This window comes from Wyeomyia smithii, chromosome 3, assembly GCF_029784165.1.
Source record: "Wyeomyia smithii strain HCP4-BCI-WySm-NY-G18 chromosome 3, ASM2978416v1, whole genome shotgun sequence".
Taxonomy (NCBI): Eukaryota; Metazoa; Arthropoda; class Insecta; order Diptera; family Culicidae; genus Wyeomyia; species Wyeomyia smithii.
This window is the reverse complement of record NC_073696.1, coordinates 81079013-81101642: the sequence shown is the minus strand read 5'-3', so window position 1 is coordinate 81101642 and position 22630 is coordinate 81079013. Positions and strand designations below refer to the sequence as shown.

Below are 22630 nucleotides of genomic sequence, written 5' to 3'. Positions count from 1 at the left end.
GTACCCGGATATTAAAACAACTGCCAACGCATCCAGCTTCGTATTAACGTGCGACAGCAACAACAGGCATTTGTTTACCTTGATGGTCAGGTTATCGTTCTCTTCCGCAGCCTCTTTCGGTTCTGTCTGGCAAGATGAATGTTTCATCTTTGGTACTTCTCTTGTATTCTCCTAGTTCGAGCAAAAAAAACGAAGAAAAGAAAACAGCAGAAACCATCAATTTTAGCTTGAAAACTCTCGTATATTACAAGAGAACTCACTTGCTACCGGTTTTGCGATTTTAATAGGCTGTAAAAATAATGTTTCACCGAGCGAGACGATGGAACAACGGGTAAACGCAGCAGACCAGAAAGCCTTCAATATGCAACAACACCGCGGTTCGAAACTGGATCTTCTTCGACTTCAAAGAGCGACACGAAAAAAAAACAACGAGTCAGCAGTTAGCTGGTCGGATACGTGTGAGGAAGCAAGAAAGCAAATAACTTTTTTTTGCCCGAGAGAAAAAAAACAAAACATAAACAAAATTTTTCTCATAGGTGTAGTTCAAAAGTGGGGGCAGGCAGTATATCGACCGAAATATTCGCCAAAAGTGGTTTTTGAACAGCCCTTAAGTAGAATATAGAACTTTTAGGCTTTGTAAGACATTTTCTATATTGTACTATAGAACCAAATTAGAACTATTTTTCACGGCTAAACGGTTACTTGGGATGTTCTGAACTCGTTTCTGGATAAAATTTTCATTCGTGATCAGGAATCGGAAGAAGCTGCTAAACATAATCGACCAAAAATGGTAAAAAGTGATAAAAACTCGAAGCAACGAGATGCGATGATTTACAGCCTAGAGGAAACAAAAGCAACTTTACATGGGTTTACACGTTTACCAGTGTGCGTATGTGAAGTCATTTATCTCTATATCGGATATCATGTGATATAGCGTATCTTGATATCAGAAACAACTACCATTTTCACGATGTTATCTGAGTTAAAAAAAAAACAACTACACCTAGGGACAACTGTTCCCAATTCTCGCGTAATTTTTCAAACTGGCGTAAGTCGCAAAATGTAAACAAACGAGCTTTATTGATATATTATCATGCAATATGTAATAAAGGAGCTTACTTGATAAAATTTGCGAAAATTAGCTTTCCGACACTTTTAAACAAGTTTGACAAAACGACCGAACTACCCTGCTTACACTTTTTTACTTACACCCTTTTGCTAACAAACCGACGAAATTGCGAAACGAATTGCCATCTCAGATACGCTCTCATAAAATCGACCAAACCGACGCGAAAGAAATACATTGCTCGACCGTTACATACACCATTATAATCTTGTTTATGTTTTACTCGACGCAAGTGGATTTTAAAGACACCGAATGACGCAAACAAAATGACGTATATAACGAACGATTTTCAATCTGGCGAATCTCACACAACATTTTGACGTAAATATCGCATCAGCTCACAGCATACCGTTACGCTCAGACGTATGAAAAGGGCGTATTTACGTTTGGCTGAAGCAAAGCGTTGAATACCTTATTTTTGCTAAAAACTCATTTATTCTCGAACATAATTAGAATCTTCAACGCAGTAATGCAAAACATTAATTAGAAGTACTGTTTAGAAGTATCCATTAAAATAAATATTGTTTGGTTTTGAAACAGAATTCAAAATGTTGAGTCAAAACTTTCAAAGTTGACTTTTTCAGTTCGATGCAAATGTTAGATTGGTCGATTTGAAAAATTACGCGAGAATTTGTTTTCAACCAGAAAATCAGCTGAACAACTTGAATAAAAGCTCGGGACAGGAGGAAATTTTTTGTTACTACCAGCGTGTTGATTATTTGCAACCAAAATTAAACTTGTATCAGTGAAATCGACCACGAATACTAGCGCAGATAGGAAGGTCTATAGTGTGAACAAGCCATTAAAAGTCTCTGACAATGTTTTTCATGGTAAATTTTTTCTCGATTGTGGTTTCAACAACAAAAAACGTTGTTAAACATAGCAATGACTGCAAGCTTACGGTAAAAATACCATGGTTCCTATTGCTACAACGAAAAACATTGTCCATTCTCTGCTTTCACCGTAAAATACGTAAAATACTTTATTTCGGGTAAAATTGAAGGAAAAATCGTGATACTATTATCAATGGTAGCATTTCAGCTTCAGATTTCATCGGTGCATACCGTGCGTACAGAAACAATACTTTCAATCTGGCAGCTCTGGTCATACGTTGTGATGGCATTTTCTGGACGTATCTGTCAGGAGGAAAAGCGCTCCAAATTTTTGCTCCGCAGTTCCAAATGTAAACTGCAAACTTTGTCCGAATTCGATCGGAATTATCGCGGTAAGGTTAACGGGTTGGAAATTGTTTACTAGTGTTATTAGTAGTGTACAAATCGAAAGCAATCTGCAGTGATTTGTAATCGTTGATGCGTGTTTGTGATACCATTGTTTATTCAATTGGAAAATATTGAGTGTTCCTGAGTTCAGGTTTGTTTTTGATGATAATAGGTCCTGGTTTGCAATGCTTCAAGTGTGTTTAAGTTAAATCACCATTGTGAAATTGATGGCTAAATATATGCCCGTTATTGGTTAATTAATGCAATAGTGCGAGTTGTATTACAGTGTATATAATTACTTCCAAAGTTGAGCCTGCGATCACACAGAATACATTTATTTTACTAATGAAGATGTTAAATGTGACAGGTACATGCGTACCTTATCTATTGAAATAGATCCTTTTTGATAAAAATTGTAAAAGGTTTTGCAAAAGTTGTAAGCAAGTGAAAAGTTTCAAAGTTTTGTTAGAATATCGCTCGGCCGACCGGGACAATTGATTAGATTACAGCCTCTGTGAATGGCAAACCATGTATAATAATGTATTGATGTTCATAAACTAATGGAAAAAAGTGGCTGTTAAAGTTTTACCTATATTGAAGATCTCTCAGTGCAGTGCATTCGACCAGACCATTTTTTCAGCTTTGCTAAGTATGATAAAGTGAAGATTTCCAATAAAGTCTCGAAATAATTTATTAGGAATATGAGAAATAGTGTACGAGCTTAGGTTATTTTGTTCACAGGTATAAATTTGATTCCGTTTTCAAATGCTAAAGAAAAATTGTGTAAAAAATATTTTATAATGTGATACAAAAACACTAGTGAAGTGAATTTACAAATGAATATGTGATAAGTTCATAGCAATTTCGTGCTGTTTCCAAATTCAATAGAAAATATCTAAATTATTCTGAACATTGTTTGTAATTCTACTTAATCGGTAAGTTGAACCACGTCAAACCTCATTCATTCCTATTGCCTGTACATTTTTCGAGTTTTTTTTTATTCTCGCTTATTTTCTGTCGGTCTAGTTCCGCCACTGTTGGTAGTGCCAATATTTTTCGAGTTGATTTTATTTAAAACAAAACTTAAAAGTACAAGGATGCGTTATTATATCTTCCTTAAATGGTACCATATCAATTTAGATTATAACAATTATAAATTTCTGAATAAATAAAAAAATCACAATATGGGCAGGGCATGCTGGGTTCGCTCTTTTGCTTTTTGAATGCTCATTAGGCTGTATTTTGTCAAGGAGACAGAACTCGAACAAGTCATGTATGAAGCACTTGTAGAGATACTCTATCTCTACAATTTGTCCAAACGTTGTATTGTTGAAATTGCCATAGGTACAGCGTAAAAGTCAGGCCAAGCTTATATAACCGGAAAAGCTGCTCTTTTGGTCCCTACGAAAATAATACAACTCTTGCTATGGAACTACAGTTATTTCAACATTACAATGTTCAGACAAATTGTAGCGATAGAGTGTCTCTACAAGTGCTTCATATATGATTTGTTCGAATTCTGCCTCCTGGACAAAATGTAGCCTAATGAGCATTCAAAGAGCAAAAGAGCGAAACCAAGTATAAACAAACGCTCGCAAAGCTTATATGGAAATACCTAAAATGAGGTATTCAATTAAAATATGACATTTTACCTACCAATTGGTACGCTACGCAACGTGTTTTAGAACAATCTATTTCTTGTTCCAAAAAGTGACAAAAATAGATCAAAACGTATACCAGTTTCAAAATTTTTCAGTTTAGATCTGGTATAAAACAAAATTTACAACACCGGTGCAGCAGTGAGTTTGAGTTTGATCCAAAAAAGAGAACAAAACAACGATTTGGACCATCGCGGAAGATGCCCTTGGGAAAATGATCAGAAGCGGTTGGATACATTTAGAAGTCAATTAAATGTCTTCATAAGCAGGAAGACAACCGTTCGGCAATTTTAACACCCATATCACCGATTTTGACGTGACCTAAAAAGCCGTTGTCTCCCGTATATTTCCTGTAAATCTGGATCTCCGGGCCCAGGCTCAAGATCTAAGGCAAATTTTGACAATATTGGCAATAAAACCAAATAATGTATCGAAATTCATGAAATCATTTCAGGAGTTGACTCTAATGGATTAGAGCTCATCTGCCGAGTTGTCCTTGAAATTACCACTCTGGAGCAGGTTCCAGTGGGGCCGTATATACACATGTTAGGCATGTTTTATAAAACCCTCAGCAATACGTATATCAACATTCATGAAACCACTCCATGAGTTGATTTACATCCACCCTGAGTCCATCTGATTCTGTAATGACCACTCTGGGGCAGGTTCCCGTGGGACCCTATATGGCCACCAACATGATTGGATAGAAACGCTGAATTAAAATAAAGGCTACAGTTTTTTAAACGCGCTTAATTCGCTGAATCCGAAATTGAACGAATCAAGGAACATTAAAGAGTAAGCGTAAAGATGCGATGATCAATGGACTCATTTCCGATTTTGAATATTAACCCAAGTTGACGATTAGCTTTAGAGACGATCATCCAAAAATGCAGCTTGAAAGTTAATTGCGGGTCGTTATAAACAAGTATCTACCAGCAATGTGATAATTGAACAATGGAGGCTAGATCACCGCCTACAGCAAACGTATGCCAGGTGGCAAAAGTGTTATAACGTCATTGATGAACAATGAAAGAAGAAGCGATCCACGGAAGCAACCCTGGGGAACACCGGAACTGTCACTAAACCAGGTGGATTGCGACATACCCAACTTAATAGCGATCTTACGATTACATATGTCTAGCCGTTCCCCTATTTAAGTTGCAGTTCCAAGCTTGTCGCACAAAGTAGTCCATGATCAACACGATCAAAAGCAGCTTTTAGCATCGATCTGAAGACTCCAATCTTTACCGTGGAGGCAAAATGAAGTGAACTCGAGTAAATTGGTAGATACAGATCTTCCAGGAAAATTCCGTAATGTAATTTCTCACGCTGAAGTTCAGATGATGATGGATAATAGTTTCGAAAATTTTAGAGCAGGCACACTAACATGAGTTTCACGATAATTTTCTACATCCCATTTGTCACTTTCCTTATATACCGGAAACATTATCGACTCTTTGTTAAGTGTACAACACTGCTATCTACTGGTCCCTATTCACACGGGCAACACTGAATAGTATATAGCAGCATAAGCTGTAAAATGAAATTTCTTTCTTGTGTCGAATTCGTTTTTACGGCAGGACTATCCCGTCCCGGACTACGCTTTGCAGCTAAAAAAACACTTCCCGAGCAGTAGCAATGGTGTGCGTAATACCAAAGGTAGCTGTCACTTTTGTTTTGGTCATTATCGCCATTGTCTTTTATCGCGTTTGTGCTACTGTACGAAAAATTTGCCAATTTACTGAAAAATCACAAAATAACAAAATAAAATAAATAAAATTCAACCTGATGTTTGACACGCGAAGAACAATAATCAAAGCAAACCGATTTTGACACATTTTTTTTTATTTTGACATATACGTGTGAATGTGTTGGTGTCTTCAAAACTGCACTCTGTTTCTTGCGCGGACTGTCCGGGACAGATAAAGGGTAGTCCGGGATAGTCCGGAAAATGTAAAAAAAAACAGTGATAGGACAAAGTGTAGTCCGCGGGGTAGCTACACCGCAAAAACGAAAACGACATTATTGTAACCTAAAAGATATTAAACACGTTTTTCTGAGTTTAAACTAAAAATCGTTTTACCGAGTTATTTCATTTCGTTGGCCTTCCATAACTCTGTTAGGTTATAGGCCCAGTGTTTCGGACATCCCGTGAATGGAAAATAGTATTTTCGCGATGGATAACGATGGAAAAACGGAACGCGTTTATATGTTCGACGGTGGTAATTTCATGGCGTGGAAGATCCGCACACAGGTGCTGCTTGAGGAGCATGACCTGTTTGAGTGTGTGGAGATGGAAGCCGAGGAAATTTTGGAAATGCAAGACCAACCGGGCGACACGCAGCAACAGAAAGACGGGAAGCAGAAACTGCGAGAGAAGCGACGTAGGCAGGACCGGAAGTGTCGATCACTGTTGATCTCCCGGATTAATGACACTCAACTCGAATACGTCCAGGAAAAGAAGACCCCTAAGGAAATTTGGGATGCGCTCAAACGTGTATTCGAGCGGCGGAGCATCGCAAGCCGAATGCATTTAAAGCGTCGAATGCTGGGTCTGAAGTTCGAGGACGGTTCGCTTCATTAACATTTGTTATGCTTCGACCGGCTCGTTAGGGAGTATCGTGCAACCGGGGCGGAGATGGAGGAGCTTGACATTATTTGTCATCTGCTTATTACGTTGGGACCATCATTTTGGACCGTGGTAACGGCCATCGAGACCATGCCGGAAGATAAACTTAGCATCGAGTTCATTAAATGCCGGCTGCTTGATGAAGAGGTTAAGCGCAAGGGAATAGGTGATGAATCCAGCACCCCTAAAAGTGATGCTGCTGCATTTTCCTGCAGAAAGCAAGAGAAGGAAAAGAAAATCTTTAAATGCTTTGGATGCAAGCAAGAAGGCCACAAGCTGGCGGATTGCACGAAAAAGAAGGAAAATGAAACCAAAAATGTAAAACGGAAATCTAGAGCGTATTTAGGTGAAAAACCAGGTACATGTTTTGTGAGATTGACCGGTGAAGTTTTACCAAACGAAACAGACCGGTTGAAATGGTTCATCGATTCGGCTGCTCGGATCATCTTGTAAATGATCGGGTGCTATTCGACAAACTCGAGCCATTAGCATCTCCAGTGGAAATTGCCGTAGCGAAGAGCGGAGAGACAATTTTGGCGAAGCACTCGGGAACAGTAAAAGTGTTGGCCCTCGTTAAAGGTAAATTCACCGAGTGTTGTGTAAACAACGTGCTTTACGTACCGGAGCTGCGTTGCAATCTTTTCTCCGTAATGAGAGTCAACCAAATCGGGATGAAAGTGACGTATCAAAACGGCAAAGTGTGGATCCATAATGGATCAGAGCTCGTCGCGTGTGGCTCACGATATGGAAAATTATATCAGCTAGATTTCTTTACGGATAAGCGCGTCGCAAGTGAATCACTCATGTCATGCGGAAGAATCTCGAAAGATTTGGAACTGTGGCACCGTCGGTTCGGCCACTTGAATACAAAAAGCATTGAGAGGCTGGTTCGGGATCAGATGGTTGTTGGCTTGAAACCATTCAGCCGTAATGCAGACAGGCAAATCGTCGTGTGTGAACCGTGTGTGACCGGGAAACAGACCCGGAAACCGTTCGCGGTACGTGAATCGAAACGTTCGTCGCGGGTGCTGGAGTTGATACACTCCGATGTATGCGGGCCAGTGACGCCGGTTGGCCTTAACGGGGTAAAATATTTTGTTACTTTCATAGACGACTGGAGTCATTTTATCATGACGTTTATTATCGCGACCAAGAAGTGTTTTCGGCAATACGAGGCTTACGTGACGGCTAAGTTCGAGCAGCGGATAAGCCGCCTTCGCTGTGACAACGGCGGAGAATACAGAAGCAAATAGTTTGAATGCTTTTGTAAAGCAAAGGGCATTCAGGTCGAGTGGACGGTTCCTTACACTCCGGAACAGAACGGCGTCAGTGAGCGGATGAACCGCACTTTGGTCGAGAAAACGAGATCTATGCTGCAGGATTCGCAAATAGACAAGCGGTTTTGGGGACAGGCTGTTCAGACTGCAGCCTACCTGGTTCATCGCAGCCCTTCAGCTGCGCTGCATTCTAATGTAACGCCATTCGAGCTCTGGGAAAGTCGGAAACCTGACGTCAGCAAACTGCGCGTGTTTGGTTATCCTATGTTCGTGCATATACCGAGGGAGCATCGCAAAAAGTTAGATGCAAAGGAATGGAAGGGAAGTTTTGTGGGATACACGCATAACGGTTACCGCATATGGGACCCTAGAGCAAAGAAGATAGTTCACGCGCGTGACGTGGATTGTATCGAAGAAAAGATAATTGAACCGAAAGGAAGTAAATCACGTAACGGTTTTGTTAGAATCCCATTAGTCCAAGAAAGTCTTAAAAACAGTTATGTCGAGGAAGAAACCAATGATCCAGATTCTGATGCATCGAGCGATGAATTTGGAAGTTTCGAAGACGACGATACGACAGAACCTGTCTCAAATCAGGAAGTAGAGGAAAGAAGACCGCAACGGCATCGAAGTGCCCCTGCGTGGCATGACGACTTTGAGGTGGAATACGCTGGGTACGCGCTTAACGCGATGAACTACGTCGAGAACCTGCCAACGACCGTTGCTGAAGCTAAAAAGCGGGACGATTGGTGTAAACAGGAGGCTGCCATGATGGACGCAATGGACTCCCTTTTAAAGAACAAAACCTGGCACCTGGAGAAGTTACCATCAGGACGTTCGGCTATTAAAAATAAGTGGGTGTTTCGCATTAAGCGGGGACTGAACGGCGAACCCGATCGCTATAAAGCTCGACTGGTGGCAAGGGGCTTTAGTCAGAAATATGGCTTCGACTACACGGAAACTTTCTCGCCCGTCGCTAAGCTTAATACACTGCGAACGGTGCTTGCTTTGGCCAATAATAGGAACATGGTGGTCCACCAAATGGATGTGGCCACGGCTTTCCTCAACGGGAAACTCGACGAGGAGCTATACATGGTACAACCCGAGGGGTTCGAACGTTCTGGTAATTTGGTGTGCCGATTGGACAAATCGTTGTATAGCCTTAAGCAAGCCTCGAAGGCATGGAACGACCGTTTCGATGGCTTCATAGTGAAACGACTGGGGTTTATTAAAAGCGCAAACGACCAGTGTTTGTATGTGAAGGATTGCGAAGGATACGGTAATCCTTGTTATTTATGTTGACGACGTAGTGGTTGCGGGGTCCACCCTCCAAGTAGTCGAAGCTGTAAAGCAATCTTTAGCAACGGAATTCCAGATGACCGACGGTGGTGAGATTCGATGTTTCCTCGGAATGCGCATCGATCGCGATGTTAAGGCAAGGATAACAAAGATCAGTCAGAGGCATTTTTTGGAAGGCCTGCTTTGTAGGTTCAGCATGAACGAATGCAAGCCTGCATCGACACCGTTGGAAGTGCGGCTTAAGCTTGAGAAGGGAACTGAAGAGAGGCGAACGAGGCAGCCGTACAGGGAGTTGGTCGGCTGTCTGACTTATGCGTCGTTAACAACAAGACCAGATTCGGCGTCAGCGGTCAATTATTTCAGCCAGTACCAAAGTTGCCCAACAGATGATCATTGGGTCCACCTGGAGAGAGTACTTCGGTACATTAAGGGCACTCTTGATCTGTGTCTGGTATACCAAGCGGATGAAGTTGCAGCGGTTCTGAAGGTATATTCAGACGCCGATTGGGCGAATGACACATCAGATCGTAAATCGATTAGTGGTTGTGTGTTCAAGGTGCTGGGGTGCACCATTGGCTGGATCACTCGGAAGCAGAAAACAGTGTCCCTCTCGTCTACCGAAGCGGAACTGAATGCTTTGTGTGTTGCAGCGTGTCATCAGTTGTGGCTTACTCGTCTTTTAGAGGACCTCGGACTCGACTGCAGAAAGCCAACTATCTTCTACGAGGATAATCAATCCACTATAAAGATTATGGAGAGCTCAAAAGAGTTTGGGCGTTTGAAGCACGTCGACGTGAAGGTTAAATTTTTGGAGGACCTAGTTGGAGAAGGACGGATTCGCATCGAGTATCTTCGTTCAGAGGACCAACCAGCGGACATCATGACAAAGGGTCTACCAGTTTGTGCTTTTCGGCGTCATCGTCTAAGCATCGGTTTGATAGGTAGCAATGGTTGAAGGAGGGTGTTAAGTGTACAACACTGCAACCTACTGGTCCCTATTCACACGGGCAACACTGAATAGTATATAGCAGCATAAGCTGTAAAATGAAATTTCTTTCTTATTGTAACCTAAAAGATTAAACACGTTTTTCTGAGTTTATACTAAAAATCGTTTCACCGAGTTATTTTATTTCGTTGGCCTTCCATAACTCTGTTACTCTTTCCATCTACGGGGAAATTTAGCAAGGAAAGATAAAAAATAGCGGCTAGCTTCCAGCATATTTTACAGGAGTACAGCAGAAAAACCATCTTCGTATGTTGAATACGTCGCTCGACGGAACAAAAGCCATTGCTGCGGTAATGTTGTTAGGTGAAGTGCGCTCCTTGTTAAAAACAAAAACACTAGCGAAGAGCTCGGCAAACAAAACAAGTCGCATTTGCTGATATTCGTGGATGCTTCACTGTTCAGCAAGAACACACTGGATCCTTCTTCCTTATGCTTCAAATTAACAAACCTCACACACAATGTCGTGTACAGACTTTCATTAAGCACCACACATTGGGGAACTTTCGTATATTACGTAACGCAGAATTTGGCAATTTTCAATACCCTCCACCCCCGCGTAACGCAGTGTAAAACTTTGCTAAATATCCTCTCCTTTTAGCGCGTTATGTAAAATACGAATGTTCCCTCATAAGCTAACCAAATAAAAAAATAAAAATTGTCAAAAAAAAAACACTTATGTGTATATTTTTGCAGGAAGGACATAATTATACGCTACAACTTTGCCGAAAACACTATACCGATTAAACAAACCGTTTAGATGCTGGGAATGTTTTTTATCTTTTATCCTCATTAGGCACTCGGCTTTGTAAATAATCCGATTGATGTCCATTGAAGACAAAAATACACTTGACGGAGGGCTTAAATAGCCTATCCGAACAGTGCTATTCGTAAACGTAGGAGTGAGAAAGACGGAAATTGAAAAAGTTATAAAGTTGAATGTGCTTCATATGCATCATCTCTCAAAAGATATTTGGGAACTGCTGCTAAAGCTTCTGAGCAAAATCATTTCAAATCGCCTGGAAATACGCGAAAATTTAATCGACCATTTTTGATTTGAATGAAACTTTGCACACGTATTTGGCTTAGCAAACTGAGCATTTTTCACAGATGGAGAGATTTTTTACACCCATGAGTTACATTCTAAAAGGGCGTATGCCTTTTGGCATAGGTTTTATTCGAAGCATTGTAGCCCAGAAACCGTTGGTTGTATAGAAAAACTGTCTGAGAATGAGTTGTAGGGAATTGAAAATGCACCATAAAAAAAATATACACTGTACAAAAAAATTTTTTTTGACCAAAAAAAATTTTTTTTGACCAAAAAAATTAAAAATAAACATTAAATTTCAATTAAAAAAAAGAGTTGAATTTTTTTAATATTTTTTTCTTTGAAGAAACGACGTTAATACGCAACTTTAAAAAAAAGTCCAGGATGGAGAAATGAAAAATAATTGTTTTATGGTAGATTAACTTTTTATGAAAATTATAATTCAAACATTTTTCAAAATATTTGTATTCTGATGATTTTAAAAGATGCAGAGAGTCATTTTGAATCAAAAAGCTATTGGTAGTAAACATTCTAAAGGTATTGGTTTTTGAGTTAATTCTAATTTAAGCTCGAAAAATTATAATTATTTAGGAAAATACACGTTTTTCTTAATTTGTCCATGGTTCTCCAGCAAAAATCATACGTTCATTGGAATGCTTGATCAAAAATATACAATTCATTCTTTGACAACAAAACGATTGGGCGAACGGTTCTCAAGAAAAGAGTTAGATGTTCTAAGTGATATAAACATATATAAGAATCAAATATTTATTTTCGAGTTTTATTATCTTAGGAACATATTTTTTTATGACATAGATACTTTACAGAACTTTTTTTTGTTTAATTCCCTACAACTCATTCTCAGACAGTTTTTCTATACAACCAACGGTTTCTGGGCTCCAATGCTTCGAATGAAACCTATGCTAAAAGGCATACGCCCTTTTAGAATGTAACTCATGGGTGAAAAAAATCTCTCCATCTGTGAAAATTGCTCAGTTTGCTAAGCCAAATACGTGTGCAAAGTTTCATTCAAATAAAAAATGGTCGATATTCGACCATAGGTCATTTCGCGCGATCTTGCTAAAATATTTCACTGACATCGTCACCAAAATCACCGAACTCGATCGGCTGTTAAGAATTGTTAAGATAAATAAGGTAATTGCCAAGATAAATAGAGTAAGTAAAAAGTGTAGATCATCTGGTGAAAATAAATCACAACTAGCATGTCAATGCACAAGATACACAATGATTATGATTCATTCATTGACCCATCTGAATTGTACTCTCCGCACAAACAATATGCCTCAACAGGTATGTTCCAAACTTAATCCAGAACGGTTTCAAAAGTAGAAATAAGCTCACACTACACTATTTACTCTCGACATTGAGCAGCTGTATGCTGTTCTTATGCATCACGCAAAACCGTAATAACTCCTTGTGCACTTTTGGATCTTTTGGTAATTAATATTAGTGAAGATCCAAGTCGGATCTCTTACTACGCCCGTATTTGTACTTTTTTTTAATGTTCACTTGAAATTATTTTAGATTATAATAGGTGACATCATTGAAAAAACATCAATCAAAACAACGAACAATGTTGTTCAGCAACACTGCCAGCAAGCCTGACGATAAATTTTTACGCACTCGGGGTTTTCAATTTCAACCAATCAGCGAGTGGTTCCCAAAGTGGATGCGAATCTATACCCAGTTGTATCCCCTTAGATATTTGGTACATTTTTGCGATATATGTGTCTTGGGAACGTGCACGTGGTTTGTTGATTGATGTTGATTTTGAACTTAATTTAAACTTGTTGGTTTTTTTTTCAAAAATAATATCTATTATAAAGAAATAAACTAGTTTAACTGTTGGGTCTATTATGTGCATATAATAAGCAAATTATACGATCTGTAACCTCAATTTTTGTCTGTTAAAGAGTAATTATTGTGCAGCAGGCATAAGATATCTGAGACACAGCAAATAGCCTAGCGAAGACGAGCGCATTTTATATTGACACATCCTATGATGACAGCAGTTCAAAAGTCTAGAACCGCACAAATCATAGTAAGCCGCGAAATAACTTCGCTGGTTTCTCGTTTCTCCTCTTTCGTTGCTACATCATCATGAAGGTAAGACGCACATTTGGCGATCCTTTCAGGATTCTTTTTTTAATTTGCAAGTTCAGTTATTAATTGCAAAAAAAAAATAAATAAATGTCAGGACAGTTAGATTGAATTGGGTTGTCCGTTATAAGTTCCATTTATGTATGTTGTTGGTGCACACACCGATTTGTTTTCCTTGCTCAATGTGAACGAAATTCACCACATGACACGTGATGATCTCGCCGGATAGTTTTCGCTGCGAAAGTTGCTTAAATCAGCTCAATGATACGAGACGTTTCACCTTATCATTCGGTATTACGAGACGTTCATTGATAAACCGATGACTTACCAATAGACTTGATGGGACGAGATGGGACCGTAGTATCTCGGATACTAGAGGATCTACAATTCGGTGTCACGAGACGTACATCGTTGATTACAAGTAATGTGATAAAAAGAGACGATAATCAAGGTGTTATGAAGCAAGCAAAAAACTTATAGTTTGATTGGTCAAGACGTTTGTATCAAGCTCTCGATAGCATAACGAATGAATGTCTAAAAATAAGTGTGAGTCCTCCGTGTTGATCTTTGTTTGTCAGTTATAGCCTGTAGCTGATTATTCCTAAATATGGAAAGAAACGTTCGTGCGATTTCAACTGAATTAAATTGGCCTTCAGATTTGGATGTGGCGGGCGAAGAAGTAATTACGAGCGAATTCTTATCTTCTGATCCTGAATCTAGTTCAGGTGAAGACACTTTCCATCAAGTATATCGATCCACGAGAGTTGCTCAGACCACACAGGGTCGAAAAATGAACCCAAAAATGCTATCGGACAGAAAGACTCTATACTCAAAAAGATAAGTGAGCTAGATCGCTTGCAACAGTTTCATTATAACGTAGCATTATTGGTCTCATTTCTTCTTTCCGAATCAGTTAAAGGAAAAATTGCCATTTATGTTTATGTCGCTTAGAAATCTTGCATATATGTACAATACTGCTACTACATAAGATTTGCTTTTAGAAGATACAACCAATAGGGAGATTTGTTTGTAATACGAGAATACTTGTGTACGCAGCTACATGTACGCAAAATAAACGATAACAATGTTGACAATGTCACAACGATAATCATTTTGACATATAGGCGAGGGGCGAGGGAGTAGCCCTTCAGAAAAGAATGGTTTGTCGATAATCGGATAGACCGGTGACACGTCTTTATTTTCATTCTAGGGGCTAGACAACTTTATTTCCATGAAAAGAATATTTCGTTAATATTACACGTTGTTGGCTGATATGTTTTAATAACAATAATTATTGTGTATTTTTGAGGTCATACCGACAATAATGTGACGTCAAAAAGGTTTGATATAAATAGAGGGATGCCCATCCAATTTTAACCCTGCTCTCATTGGTCGACTAACAACACCTTTATTAAATTTTTCTGAAGTGGAGGGGGGATGTGCAGCAGGCATAAGATATCTGAGACACAACAAATAGCCTAGCGAAGACGAGCGCATTTTATATTGACACATCCTATGATGACAGCAGTTCAAAAGTCTAGAACCGCACAAATCATAGTAAGCCGCGAAATGACTTCGCTGGTTTCCCCTCTTTCGTTGCGACATCATCATGAAGGTAAGACGCACAATTATGGATTTGAGCTAAAAGGGCACATCTAGTTATAACTCTGGATATTTTGTGAATTTTGAAACGGGTCTTTGTGAGATGAAACTTAACGTTATTTGGCATCATTTGCCATTAAAACGCAAACGTGCAAAATTTTGAGTTGGGCCAATACTGAATTCAACATACGATGATACAGTGTCGTACATAAGTTAAGCAACTAGTTTGAGGTATGCAAACCAGACTCAAAAAATATAGATTTAAGCGACACTCATTGCTTTCGAGTTTGGATAATGTTTTTTATATCATATCATTCCAGAGAGGTTGCAGTTATTTATTTTAAAATAACATTATGTAAGTACAAGAGAAGTTGAAATACAATGCTTTTTGAAGCGACAAGGATAAAAACTCATTCCGTCCCGAACGCTCGGCAATAACAGACGCATTAAGTGGTTGTCTCGCTATAAAACCGATATTGTGTAGAAAAAATCGAAAAAGGCATTGCTTACCCGGTCGCGTTTCAAAGAGTGCGAAGTGCGGTGTGAAGATAATCTGATAATCCGCAGTGAAGGTCATCCTGCTATTGTGCTTTAGTGGTGTCGCTGCGTAGCTGCCCGTTCCAGCACCGAAAGACTCGGTGATTGTTCTATTGAAGACAACAAAGAAGAAGAGGTACGTGTTTCTTTGCCACTGTACTGTTGCGCTAGTTTGAGCGCAATGGATGTGGATCCCTTAGCCCCCGATCCCCCGTCTTAGAACCCACCCGACCCTGTCCTTCCTGTTCAGTCTCCGTCTGTCCCTGCTTTAATCAATCCTCGTCCCAGGCTTTACCCAGACGGATCAACGGGTCCACTGGTCCTTTACACGAGGCCCAAACCAGGAGGTAAATCGCTTAACACGTTGCAAATCGCGAAGGATCTGACGTCACGATACAAGGCCGTGACTGAAATATCAAAAGTCAGACCAAACAAGCTCAGTGTTGTGGTGAATGATCTGGATCAGGCCAACGATATAGCTTGCTCCGAGCTCTTCACACGCGAGTATCGCGTGTATGTACCCGCACGAGACGTGGAGATCGACGGTGTGATAACCGATTCGAGTCTGTCTGTCGAGTGTATCCTGAGTGCAACCGGTTGCTTCAAGAATTCCAATACTGAGGCGAAGATATTGGACTGTAAGCAATTACGGTCTATGTCGCTCGTCAGCGGTAAAAAAGTATACACTCCGTCAGACTCGTTTCGCGTTACGTTTGCCGGATCTGCTCTCCCTAGCCACGTCTCGATTAACCGGGTTCGTCTGCCTGTGCGTTTGTATGTGCCCCGTGTTATGAATTGCACCAATTGCAAGCAGTTAGGTCATACAGCTGCCTACTGCTGCAATAAGGCACGGTGTGGCAAGTGTGGGGAGACTCATGCGGAAGATTCTTGCAGCGTAAACGTTGAAAAGTGTATTCGCTGCGGGGAAAATCTGCATGAGCTTTCCACATGCCCGGTGTACATACAACGCAGAGATAAAATTAAACGGTCTCTTAAGGAGCGCTCAAAGCGTTCTTACGCTGAAATTCTTAAGAAGACCGTGACCACTTCTACCATAACATCGAATCGCTAAGGTTTCTCAAGATGGAATGAATAGTACGAACAAATCTAAAAGTGCTGCGGAAAAGCCGAAGCAAACTCCTCCTGGGCTTGCAAATTTAAAGTCTCAGAAGGAGTTCCCAGCACTTCCTGGAACATCTAAAACCCCAGTTGTTCCTTTTGCACATCCAGTTGATGAATCAAATGCTGGACTGGTCAATTTTTCTGACATTGTGGACTGGATTTTTGAAACTTTTAATATACCCGATCCAATTAAAATTTTTCTCACAGCATTTCTCCCAACAGTTAGAACATTTTTGAAGCAGTTGACTGCCCAATGGCCCCTCCTTGCAGCGATTGTATCCTTCGATGCCTAATTCAACTACGTATATGAAGGATTCTATCTCTTACAGTGGAATTGTAGAAGTATTTTACAAAAAATGGATTCATTTAAAGTTTTGATAAATAAAAACAAATGCGATGCATTTTCCCTTTGTGAAACTTGGCTTACTTCAAATATTGATCTCAACTTCCATGATTTTAATATTATTCGCCTTGATCGAGACACCCCGTATGGAGGAGTACTTTTAGGGATTAAAAAGTGCTATTCTTTCTATCGTATTAACCTCCCCTCGATTCCAGGCATCGAAGTTGTCGCATGTCAAATGACAATACAAGGTAAAGAGCTTTGTATTGCCTCAATATATATTCCCCCCAGAGCACAGGTTGGGCAACGGTTGCTCTTTGATTTAATAGAACTTCTTCCCTCGCCACGTTTGATTTTGAGATACTTCAACTCTCATGGTGTGGCTTGGGGTTCCCCTTACAATGATAACCGCTCCTCTTTAATCTATAACCTTTGCGATGACTTCGACATGACTATTTTGAACAACGGTGAAATGACACGTATCCCGAAACCTCCAGCGCGCCCAAGCGCTTTGGATCTATCATTATGTTCAACGTCGCTACGGTTGGATTGCACATGGAAGGTAATCCTCGATCCTCACGGTAGCGACCATTTGCCTATTCTTATTTCAATTAATAACGGGTCAACTCGCATGCGACCAATTGACATTCCGTATGACCTCACACGGAATGTCGATTGGAAGTTATACGAGGAAATGATTTCAAAAGCGGTCGAGTCGATTCAACATCACCCACCACTTGAAGAATACAACCTCCTCGCGGGCTTGATTCTCGATGCCGCGTTGCAAGCCCAAACGAAGAAATATCCCGGCGTAACGATCAAAGAACGGCCTCCCACTCCGTGGTGGGACCAAGAGTGCTCCGATGTCTACACGCAAAGATCCGAGGCGTTTTTGGCCTTCCAGAAGGGAGGTATACCTGGCGACTATATACGGTATTCGGAGCTTGATACCAAGCCTAAAAGCTTGGCTAAAGCAAAGAAACGCGGATATTGGCGTCGGTTCGTGAACGAGACGTCGAGGGAGACATCGATGAGCTCTCTTTGGAACACAGCCCGAAGAATGCGGTATCGCGTAACGGCCAACGAAAGCGAGGAGTCTTCAAGTCGGTGGATATTTGATTTTGCCAGGAAAGTATGTCCGGACTCTGTTCCTGAGCAAAACATTGTTCGCGATGCGTCTCCGGGCCACGACGCGATAGAATCACCTTTTACGATGGCAGAATTTTCGGTTGCCCTCCTGTCCTGTAACAATTACGCGCCTGGGTTAGATAGAATCAAATTCAACTTGTTGAAGAATCTACCCGGCAATGCCAAGAGGCGCTTGTTGAACTTGTTCAATAAGTTCCTGGAGAAAAACATTGTACCGCAGGATTGGAGGCAGGTGAAGGTGATCGCCATCCAAAAACCGGGAAAACCAGCTTCTGACCACAACTCTTATAGGCCGATTGCACTGCTATCCTGTATCCGGAAATTGATGGAAAAAATGATACTCCGTCGTTTAGACCATTGGGTCGAATCAAATGGTCTACTATCAGATACTCAATTTGGCTTCCGCCGTGCCTAAGGGACGAATGATTGTCTTGCGTTGCTTTCAACAGATATTCAGCTGGCGTATGCTCGCAAAGAACAAATGGCGTCTGCGTTCTTGGACATTAAGGGGGCTTTTGATTCCGTTTCTGTTGACATTCTTTCGGGTAAACTTCACCGACAAGGATTTTCTCCAATTTTGAACAATTTTTTGCACAATTTGTTGTCCGAAAAGCACATGCATTTTACGCACGGCGATTTGGCAACTTTTCGAATTAGCTACGTGGGTCTTCCCCAGGGCTCATGTTTAAGCCCCCTTCTTTACAATTTTTATGTAGATGACATCGACGAATGTCTGGCAAATTCATGCACGATAAGACAACTTGCAGACGACAGTGTAATCTCTGTTACAGGGGCCAAAGCTGCCGATTTGCAAGGACCATTGCAAGATACCTTGGACAATTTGTCTGCTTGGGCTTTACAGCTAGGTGTCGAATTCTCTCCGGAGAAGACTGAGATAGTAGTTTTTTCTAGGAAGCATGAACCTGCTCAGCTTCAAACACAATTAATGGGTAAAACGATTTCTCAGGTTTTGGCACACAAATATCTTGGTATTTGGTTCGACTCTAAAGGCACCTGGGGTTGTCACGTGAGGTATCTGATGAAAAAATGTCAACAAAGAGTGAATTTTCTTTGTGCAATAACCGGACAATGGTGGGGAGCCCACCCAGGAGACCTTATAAGGCTTTACCAAACAACGATACTGTCTGTTATTGAGTACGGGTGTTTCTGCTTCCGCTCCGCAGCAAACACACATTTGATCGAACTGGAGCGAATATAATATCGTTGTTTGCGTATCACCTTGGGTTGCATGCAATCGACCCATACGATGAGTTTGGAGGTCTTAGCTGGAGTTCTACCATTGAAAACCCGCTTTTGGAGCCTGTCTTCTCGTATTCTTATCAAATGTGAGGTTTTGAACCGTCCTGTGATTGAAAATTTTGAAAGGTTAATCGAACTTAATTCTCAAACCCGTTTTATGACATTGTATTTCAATCACATGTCCCAAAATATTAACCATTCTTCGAATATTCCAAATCGTGTCGACTTATCAAATACTTATGATTCTACTGTGTTTTTCGATACATCCATGATCAAGGATGGAAAAAATCGTATCGCATAACAATCATTTGGGTATCATTGCTGAACTTGCTATTCATAAGCTTTCAATCCCAGCAAACCATTGCTATTAAAAGTTACACATTCTCACGCATGCAAGAGACAACTTATAGCAAAGAAATATATGGTAGCTTTCTTTGATGATTTTGTTTCAGTATTGCCTGCTTTAGGTGGAGCGAGCAACATATAGCGAGTGTTTCACGAAAGAATCGTAAACGATTGCAATCGAGCGATCGCAGCGATGCTTTCAAATGTGGGTTGCTTGCAGGAGTAATTCGGCTACTCCACATCGTGCTTTCACCGTGATACACCACGATGATTTTTAGTGATTTCAAAAATCACATGCTAATGCACCATACTACCATTTCCGTAAGCATTGATGATACCTAGTTGCTCCGGTAAGCAAACAGTTGAACGCAATCTAACGTTCGTTTGGATTCATAATTTTGTATCACTGGCGATAATATCTCAAAGCTTCTCGCGATACCGTTGAATGCAAGTGAACTTGGATACAATAAATACTATCGTGTTTGAATCATTAAGTCTCCTTCTATGGTATTCGGAACTTTAAGAAGCGAACAACAATCAGCAGCGTTTCTATGGAAAACTTGTACGCTAGTGGAAACAATTGAACGATACCTGATGAATCAAAGAACACATTTGCATGAAATATTGCTAGTGAGTGAAAATTTCCATGCTTGTCCATGATAGAAGAAACTCGTGGAATCCCGGATCATTTACGCGTGCAGCAGATCCCCAAAATTTTTTCTAATAAATATCGAAGTACCAACTGCGACAATGTTCTTCACTGACGGATCACTTCTCGATGGGTCCACTGGCTTCGGTATCTTCAATAACAATTTAACCGTCTCCCATAAGCTCGATAATCCTGCTTCTGTTTACGTCGCAGAATTAGCTGCAATTCAGTACACCCTAGGGATTATCGAAAAAATGCCCACGGACCATTATTTCATCTTTACGGACAGTCTCAGTTCCATTGAGGCTCTCCGATCGATGAAAGATGTTAAGCACTCTCCGTATTTCCTGGGGAAAATACGGGAACATCTGAGTGCTTTATCCGAAAAATCTACTCAGATTACCTTAGCGTGGGTCCCTTCTCACTGCTCGATACCGGGCAATGAGAAAGCGGACTCTTTGGCTAAGGTGGGCGCAACAAACGGTGAAATTTATGAAAGACCAATTGCCTTTAATGAATTTTTCTCATTTGTACGTCAGAATACGATCATCAGTTGGCAAAATGCTTGGACCAGAGGGGAACTGGGAAGGTGGTTACATTCCATTATCCCCAAGGTATCGACGAGCCCGTGGTTCAAGGGGTTGGATGTAGGTCGAGATTTCATTTGCGTGATGTCGCGGCTTATGTCCAATCACTATAGATTTGATACGCATCTCCGTCGTATTGGGCTCGGGGAAAGTGGTATCTGTGCCTGTGGTGAAGGTTATCACGACATAGAGCACGTTGTTTGGTCATGCCCTGTACACCGTGACGCCAGGTCTAAATTAATAACTTCCTTCCGGGCCGAGGGTAGAGGACCAGCTGTTCCTGTTCGTGATGTCTTGGCGAGTCGTGACCTACCCTACATGTCCCTTATATACATTTTCCTGAAATCCATCCACGCCCCAGTCTAGTCCCATTCCTTTCCATCCACATTCAACAAAACGGCAAGAACACGTCATAGACCTCGATTTTGGAATCATCAACTGAACCCCACACGAATCCGCCAGGACCTGAGAACCCGAGGCCTTTCGTGATATCTTGGCTTGAACAACAGCGAACAACAACAACGAACCATAACCAGCAACTGAACCCCGCACAATACTTCCAGGACCCGAGGATTACTAGCCTCTGTCCCAGCTCATAACATCGTGGCTTAGCAGAACAAATCCATACATGCTGCATATTCATGGCCATTCGACGATCATCAGACGACCATTCAACTACAAAACATTAATTGAAAAATATATGCTAGTTTTAAGATAGACTTAATTTCAGCTCGTAGTCGGCAGCGAGGATATAAAATTTGCTTAAAGATTGTAAGTCATCAGATATAATTGGCGCCGTTAAACATTAAATTGTATTTGTGCCGTGTCAAATAAACGATAGGTGAAGAAAAAAAAAGGATAAAAACGAAAAAATTTCAATTAGTTATTGCTGATTTTTCTATAGATTACTTTGCTCAATACTTCAGCAAATAATAAAAACTCCTAAATTCAACAATATTTGATCAATTCATCAAGTTTGAAAGTTAGGAACTATAAAACAGTAGTAATTGACCACGTAATAACCTATATCGACCACTTTATTCAACAAATTTGCCAGTCGCACGAACTTAAGCACTCTACAAAATGGTGTGTTATTACTTGTTGTTAGTGTAACATATGGATTAAATAAATACTTGCAAAAGTGATTCTACTTCAAGCAATAATAAAAGTTATCTGTTGTACAACCCAGTTGCCTAACTTATGTCCGACACTGTATGTCGTACTATTGATGCTAATAATAAATCTTGTCAAATATAGGAATCGAATGATGCATAAACATACGTGTCGATTTTCACATCACTATACATGAAAATAAATTGAAATGTTACATATAAAACGTTCCAAAAGATGCGAAAGAAATCTCAAAATGGACCCCTTTCAAAAAAAAAAAAGGAGAAACAATAGCACGAAACGACATCTATGCAAAGTTTCAACCAAATAAAAACTGGTTGATTAAAATGGATGCCCTTTTCTGCTCATTTGATTCTCGATGTCAATTGAGCCGTTGAGAGCAAAAGTGGTACATGTGCCATTTTTGCACTTTTTGGGTTTTTTGCATAAATTGATGCAGAACGCAGTAATGTACTAGTATGTCCAAGAAAAACCGAGATCTGACAACCTAAACCAAAGTTATAGCCAAAACAATTTTTGGTAAA

The 22630-nt window shown here is 40.4% G+C and overlaps 1 protein-coding gene across 5 annotated transcripts in view; it reads left to right on the top strand.

Moving 5' to 3' along the window:
• The first annotated feature begins 2235 nt into the window (after positions 1-2235).
• Positions 2236-22630, top strand: part of LOC129726867 (inositol-pentakisphosphate 2-kinase) — a 202940-nt gene continuing 182545 nt past the window's right edge. For 3 of the 5 annotated variants that reach the window (XM_055684041.1, XM_055684037.1, XM_055684038.1), the window contains exons 1-2: positions 2250-2497; positions 3088-3281. The gene's annotated coding sequence lies outside the window, so the exon portion shown is untranslated. Of the gene's footprint in view, positions 2498-2809; positions 2996-3087; positions 3282-22630 lie in introns of those variants that run through there. The other 2 variants (XM_055684040.1, XM_055684039.1) reach the window with 2 other exon arrangements.